The sequence below is a fragment of the Cetorhinus maximus genome, chromosome 34 (assembly GCF_964194155.1).
Source record: "Cetorhinus maximus chromosome 34, sCetMax3.hap1.1, whole genome shotgun sequence".
Lineage (NCBI taxonomy): Eukaryota > Metazoa > Chordata > Chondrichthyes > Lamniformes > Cetorhinidae > Cetorhinus > Cetorhinus maximus.
Genome location: NC_135912.1, coordinates 9,227,835 through 9,235,825, shown reverse-complemented (window position 1 = coordinate 9,235,825; position 7,991 = coordinate 9,227,835). Strand labels below are relative to the sequence as shown.

At 39.9% G+C, this 7,991-nt stretch overlaps 1 pseudogene; it reads left to right on the top strand.

Moving 5' to 3' along the window:
• The first annotated feature begins 863 nt into the window (after nucleotides 1-863).
• Nucleotides 864-980, top strand: LOC144671860 (small nucleolar RNA SNORA53; annotated as a pseudogene).
• The last annotated feature ends 7,011 nt before the right edge of the window (nucleotides 981-7,991 follow it).

Sequence of the window (7,991 nt, the reverse complement as noted above, 5' to 3'; positions counted from 1 at the left end):
TCTGATCATGCAGGAAGAGGGCCTGACTGAACCACTAAATGTGTTCTGCACTTCTGTCATTACCATGGAATAAGATTCTACTAAACGCAGAGCAGAAGATAAGGCAGTGTGAGAATGGATGTTATTTTCTTAATATTTTTGGGGAATATTGTGTTATTCTGTAAAGAATTCTGGGTGTGTGTGTGTGTGTGTGTGTGATTTAATTAAGCTTGGCAAGAGATTGACAGGAATCAGGTTGTCTGGAGAGGATGTTTCCTCTTGTGGGAGAATCTAGAACTGTTTAAAAATAAGGGGTCATCCATTTAAGATAGAGATGAGGAGAATTTTTTTCACTCAGAGGGTTATGAGTCTTTGGAACTCTCTTACTGAAAAGGTGGTTGAAGCATACTCTTTGAATATTTTTAAGGCAGAGGTGGATAGGTTCTTGGTAAGCAAGGGAATGATCAGTTATCAGCTGTAGGTGGGATGCAGATTTGAGGATACTATCAGATCAGCCATGATCTTATTAAATGGCGGAGCAGGCTTGAGAGGTTGAATGGCCTACTTCTGCTCCTTGTCCATATGTTCATATAGTAGTGGTGATATTATATTTCATTGACCTGAATGCAAAGACAAGACAGAGACATAAAAGATTTTAAATTTGAAAGGGTTTGAGATTCAAAGATGAGCGAGAACAATGGAACTGGAGATGAAAGGTGATAAAGGAATTTTAGAGTAACTGAGGAGAGCTTGGCTAGAGATAGTTGGAACTGAGCTGGGAACTGTCACCCCTGGGCTGGGAGGATGTGCAGTTTGAATCAACCATCCAGTCAAGCCAGAAATGTCTTGGACTGCAACAAGCAGTTTTATTCTGAAGTGGATTTAACATGCATTGGCATGTTAAAGTAATATACTTGCATAGTAGCCCTTCAGTTCTGATGGGAACAATCTGTTACTCCAGGCTGTTGCTGCCATCAGGACGTTGCTGCTGTGTGGACACGTTAATCAAAATCCATCTGGTTTAAATATCGCATTGATGGGGGTAGAGGTCATATGGTATGCCTTTATTAAAGCTACAGCAATTTTCTTTGTGTAATATTACTGGATTTCTTTTATAGCCAACATCAATAAGGGAATGTAGCTTGGAGTTGCTTCCTTGTGGGTCTGACCAAGTACAGAGTCTTTTTGCGGAATATTTTGTGAGGCTAACATTAATAATGTAACTGTAATCTTGTGTACTTCAGTTTTCTTTAAATCTTGTTAATAAAACTTTTACTTCTAATTTTAAAATCCCAGAAGTGTTACTGGACCTCTCACTGCTGAGATCGGTACACCTTCCTCTCATTTTCAGAATAAAAATACAAGGATATGGCCCGTAAGCCAAGTTTCCCTCTGGGATTTGGTTTGAGCAGCAATTAACATCGTCTGTGGTCATAACAATAGTTGAAATCCTGGATGGCCTTTAAAAGAAATGGTATAGAGCAGGTATTAGAGAAGCTGACCAAAATTCGATTAGTCAGTAGAATCAGACAAGGTGCTGAGGGAAATAAAGTTGGAAATCGTGAAGGTTTCGTCCAAATCCTTTTAGATATGGTGGTGGTGCTAGACTGTGCACATAGGACGTAAGGAGAAATTCAGCAACTGTAACCCAGTCAGGTCAGTTAGTTAGTTGTGGGAAACCTTTAGATTTAATGGTGCAGGATAAAATTATCAGTGTGGAGTGATTAAGGAAAACCAACAAGATTTGTGTGAAAATCATGTTTAACTAACTTGATTGATGTTTTGATGAGGTAACAGAGATGGTTGGATGAGGTCATGCTGTTGGCATGGTGTAGCTGTACATCCAAAATTCGTATGAGGAGTGCCACATAATAGGCTGGCAGCAAAGTTAACGTCAATAACTTACAATGGATGGTGGCAGCATGAATATTAAGTTGGCTGAGTGACAGGAAACAGAAGGTAGTGGAGAATATTTGTTTTTCAGATTGGAGGAAGGTATACAGTGGTGTTGCCTACTGGCCGGTGCTTGGGTCACTATGTTTTAAATTTTTTTCATGAATTAGGCATGGTTATGAAATTTATAGGTGACACCAGACTTAGAAAACTAGTGAACTGTAAGGAAGATAGTGATAGACGACAAGGCATATGTAGGCTGGTGGACACATAGCAGATCAAAGTTAACACAGAGATGTGCTAAACGATCAATCTTGGTTGGAGAAGGTTTCTAAACTATCAGGTAAAATTCTAAAGGGGAATCAGGAACAGAGAGAGACCTGTGGTTTTATGTGCACACATCGTTAAAGGTGGCAGAGGAGGTTGAGAAAGTGCTTAAAGCAGCATACTGAAACTTGGTTTAACAAATAGAGTACATAAGCAAGATTTTTTTTTTTACAGGACGTGAATGTTGTTGGCTAGACCAGCAATTTTTTTATTGCCCACCCCTAATTGCCCATGAGGAGGTGGTGGTGATCTGCCTTCTTGAACCGCTGCAATCCATGTGGTGTAGGTACACCCACAGTGCTGTTAGGGAGGGAGATCCATGATTTTGATCCAGCGACAGAGAAGGAACGACAACATATTTCCAAGTCAGGGTGGTGAGTGGCTTGGAGGGGAACTTGCAGGTGGTGGCATAATGCATTTACTGCCTTTGTCCTTCTCGGTGGTAGAGACCTTGGAATTGAAACAACATTTATGAACGTTTATTTGAACTAAACTGGTTCGGGCTCAATTGAAGCATTCTATCCAATTCTAGGCACCACAATTCAGGAATGATGTGAAGGCTTTAGAGACCATGCAATACAATTTACGAGAGGAGGGTTTTAAAAAAACATTTGTTCATGGGATGCGAGAATCATAGGCAAGGTTAGTATTTATTGCCTGTCCCTAATTGCCCTTGAGAAAGTGGTGGTGAACTATCTTCTTGTAGGTATACCCACAGTGCTGTTAGGCAGGGAGTTCGAGTATTTTGACCCAGCAACAGTGGAGGAACTGGATATATAGTTTCAAGTCAGGATGATGCGTGACTTGGAGGGGAAGATGCAAGTAGCTGTGTACCTATTAGCCTGCTGCGTGTATTCTTCTGGGTGTTTGGAATACAGCTTCCAATAATAATTAATTACTAAATATCACTAAAATTATCCAGTTTGTTTTTTTTCCTTCAAATATCAGTATTGAACATTCCATAATATGCTTTCACATATGTAACAGAATCAGCTGTTGCAATCTATTCGGTTATCACAGAATCACAGCATTACACAGTGCAGAAGAGGCCCTTCGGCCCATCAAGTCTGCACCGACACGTGAGAAACACTTGACCTACCGACCTAATCCCATTTACCAGCACTTGGCCCATAGTCTTGAATGTTATGATGTGCCAAGGGCTCATCCAGGTACTTTTTAAAGGATGTGAGGCAACCCGCCTCCACCACCCTCCCAGGCAGTGCATTCCAGACCATCACCACCCTCTGGGTAAAAAAGTTTTTCCCCACATCCCCCCTAAACCTCCTGCCCCTCATCCTGAACTTATGTCCCCTCGTGACTGACTCTTCAACTAAGGGGAACAGCTACCCCCTATCCACCTGTCCATGCCCCTTATAATCTTGTACGCCTCGATTAGGTCGCCCCTCAGTCTTCTTGAAAACAAACCAAGTCTATCCAACCTCGCTTCATAACTTAAATGTTTCATCCCAGGCAACATCCTGGTGAATCTCCTCTGCACCCCCTCCAGTGCAATCACATCCTTCCTATAATGTGGCGACCAGAACTGCACACAGTACTCCAGCTGTGGCCTCACCAAGGTTCTATACAACTCCAACATGATCTCCCTACTTTTGTAATCTATGCCTCGATTGATAAAGGCAAGTGCCCCATATGCCTTTTTCACCACCCCACTAATATGCCCCTCCGCCTTCAGAGATCTATGGACACACATGCCAAGGTCCCTTTGTTCCTCAGAACTTCATGGTGACATGCCGTTCATTGAATACTTCCTTGTCAAATTACTCCTTGCAAAGTGTTTCACCTCACACTTTTCAGAGTTAAATTCCATCTGCCACTTATCTGCCCATTTGACCATCCCATCTATATCTTCCTGTAGCCCAAGACACTCAACCTCACTGTTAACCACCCGGCCAATCTTTGTGTCACAAAGATTAGTTCCAAATCACAAAAGATCTCAGACTAATGCACCATTTCTAATGGAAAAAGCACCTTGAACTAATGCAGCATTTCAAACAAATGCAAAGTAATCCAACATCATGGCAGCATCTTAAAGTAACAAAATATGAATTTTGCTGAAAAAAAATCAGCACTCTTTTCTTATGCAGTATAAATTGTTGTTCCATTTACATTTGGTATTCTTACTAATTGTCCTGATGATTGCAAGGTGAAAACCTTCAACAACATGTGTTTTATTCAGCAATACTCAAGATCTATACTATCTAATGACTATTTGCAACAGATCAACACAGACTAATATAACACCCTAAGCTAATTTGGCATCTGAAATTAATACAACATCCCAATCTAATCCATCAAGTTTTAGAAGATGTTCTGTTAAACGCAACTGCTTAATTATTTAGCGTGACTAATGATTCCAATACAAATACACTTCTATTATGAAAATATTAAAAGCACAATAAAGTGCAGAACATTCTACTTTTTGAAATAATACGTCTGTCTCTATGTACTTACTAATTCTACCCCCCACATAGTCGCCTATGTTGTTTATATAAATGACAAATAATAGGGGACTCAGCACAGATCCCTGTGGTACGCCACTGGACACTGGCTTCCAGTCACTAAAGCATCCTTCTGTCATCACCCTCTGTCTCCTACAACTAAGCTAATTTTGAATCCACCTTATCAAATTACCCTGTATGCCATGTGCATTTGCCTTCTTTATAAGTCTCCCATATGGGACCTTGTCAAAGATTTTGCTGAAATCCATATAAGCTACATCAACCGCACTACCCTCATCTACACACCTGGTCACCTCCTCAAAAAATTCAATCAAATTTGTTAGGCATGACATCCCTCTGACAAAGCCATGCTGACTAACCCTGTATGTTGAAACTAATGTCAATGTTGACGCAACTATTCAGTCCCAGCGGACATCCTAAACAGTATAAATGAAAGCCTCTTCACCATTTAGTTGGGAGAAATTACCTGCAGCAGGAAGGGACAGGATTGCTTCATACAGAATATGATTGAGGCATTTCTCAATGCTGTTAAAATATATTACCTTATACTTGTCGTCATTGGCATCCCTGGTAAGTAACTATAATCAATTAAATATTGAAAATCTTGAGTTGATTCCTGCCTTTGCCCTGTGACTGATAACATAACACCCAGCGATGACTGTCATAGAGACAGACGTATTATTTCAAAAAGTAGAATGTTCTGCACTTTATTGTGCTTTTAATATTTTCATAATAGAAGTGTATTTGTATTGGAATCATTAGTCACGCTAAATAATTAAGCAGTTGCATTTAACAGAACATCTTCTAAAACTTGATGGATTAGATTGGGATGTTGTATTAATTTCAGATGCCAAATTAGCTTAGGGTGTTATATTAGTCTGTGTTGATCTGTTGCAAATAGTCATTAGATAGTATAGATCTTGAGTATTGCTGAATAAAACACATGTTGTTGAAGGTTTTCACCTTGCAATCATCAGGACAATTCGTAAGAATACCAAATGTAAATGGAACAACAATTTATACTGCATAAGAAAAGAGTGCTGAATTTTTTCAGCCAAATTCATGGTTTGTTACTTTAAGATGCTGCCATGATGCTGGATTACTTTGCATTTGTTTGAAATGCTGCATTAGTTCAAGGTGCTTTTTCCATTAGAAATGGTGCATTAGTCTGAGATCTTTTGTGATTTGGAAATGCTTTATTCGCTCGGTTTAATGATTGATTTGAGATGCTGTATTAGTTGAGCTGCTGCATTGTTTTGAGCAGCTTTATTGGTTTGAGTTCTATTTGTATGAGGAAATGTATCCTGGAGGAGCTGTATTAGGTTGCAGTGCAGTGTTAATTTTAAGATGTATTAGTGCGAAATACAATATTAGATTGTGATGCAGTATTAGTTTTCGATGCTGAGTCATTTTGAAGTGATGCATTTTAGTCATTAGCTGTATTAATTTGAGTCTTTGTCTTAATTAGAACTATAGGTTTGGAAAGGATCTTGTAAGAATTTCATATCCTGTATTGATATAAAATGCTGTGAAAGATTGAGGATATATTTTATTCAGCAGCGATTCTTGTTTAAGGTGCTGTATTAAGATGAGATTCTCTAATGTTAGAGGTGCTGTATTAGTTTAAAAGGAACAGTCGTGTGCAGGCTCATTTCTCACATCAACTACCTAAAGTGATATCTTAAGGTGGCTCATCTCTAAACTTAAGAAAACAGTTGGGTTATTTTAGATAAAAGGTGTAACCAAGTGCTAAAATATATGCAGCGTTAATAATACTTGCCTGTCTGAAAGTCCAGATTTCACAGAATTGTGAATTGGCAATTGCGACAGTGTGAACTTGCCTGGAGCTGCTAAACAGACACAAGCAGGTTCAGCAATTTACTGTTGTCTAGAAGCAATATTCGTGAAGCAGTGCATGTTGACTGCTGGAGTTCAGTAACAATGAAGATATAGTGTGCTCTGCGTTGCTAATGTCAGCAAGTTGCAGGATAACTCAAATGCTAGAGAAGAGGTGTACAGATTCAGGACGAAACATTATAAGTCCTGGTAGAGGATCTCCAAAGAGGGAAGTCTGTCCTTTGGCACAGGTGTGGGGGATAACACCGCCTCACACCCCTCCCCTCACTTCCCTATCTCCTGCGGTTTCTGCTGCTCCCTCTGAACTCCAGACATTACTCGTCCCCATCAAGGGGCATGCTTAGCATGATGGCCATGAGAAAGTACTCATTTCTCCTGGGAGCTCCTGTAAGGTGTCCAGTGAGGTGGAGTAGTACAGCATTTACTCTTTTTAGGTGAAGCCTCTGAGAATCCCCATGATAAATGTTGCTCGAGTTGTGTTGAAGTATTGAAATAATGGGGAGTTGTAAGATAGGTATTGCAATCATTGTTGGAATTTTTAATCTTCATATAGTCTGAATGAAATGAATTACGAAGGTAACCTGGAGGATAAGTCCATAGAGTGTATTGTCGACAGGTTCTTAGAACAATATGTTCATGAACCAACTAGTGAACAGGCTATTTTATAACAGGTAACGTGTAATGAGACAGGATTAACTAACAACCTCGTAGTATCGGGTGCTTTAGGTAAGAGTGATCACAACATGCTAACATTTCACATTCAGTTTGAGTGTGAGAACGTTGGGACTGATCCTAGTGTCCTAAACTTAAATAAAGGCAATTAAAGGGGTATGAAGATGGAGTTGGCTAAGATGGACTGGGAAACTAGGTGTGAAGTTAAGATGGTAGAGAAGCTGTGGCAGACATTTAAGGAGATCTGGTTCAAACTGCTGCATAAAGAGTATTCTCAAACTATCTCGGGTTGTGATTTCACATGTAAGGCACTGAATAATCCTTGGCTAGTGGATATCCTCTTGACCATCGTCAGTTAATGCTTTGCCTGGCACCCCTTCTTTAAATTCACTTGTTGCATTCTCTTTTGTGCAAGAGGAGCACTAGAAGTCTCACTTTCAAAATAAGAGGTAATTTATTTCAATTCAATTCATGGAGTGGGAAAACCCCACAAAACAAGCTGCTGTTGATTGTTCCAGCAACACCATAAAACTTGACGGTCACACCGAAACAATTACATTCTTCACCATGAGTGAAACAAAAGCTCCAAACAAGCTGCTGTAAACTATAAACACTGAGTTTGAGGATACGAAACCTCAATGGCTCGGGAGTGGGAAGAAAACGTCCTGCAAGGTTAAAGTTATTGTTCTCTAGGCAGTGATACAACTATGTGCAATTGTGTTGAGCTGGGCTAAGGGTACTGAGGTATAGTATACATTCTAACGTGTACTGCTGGCCTCAGGC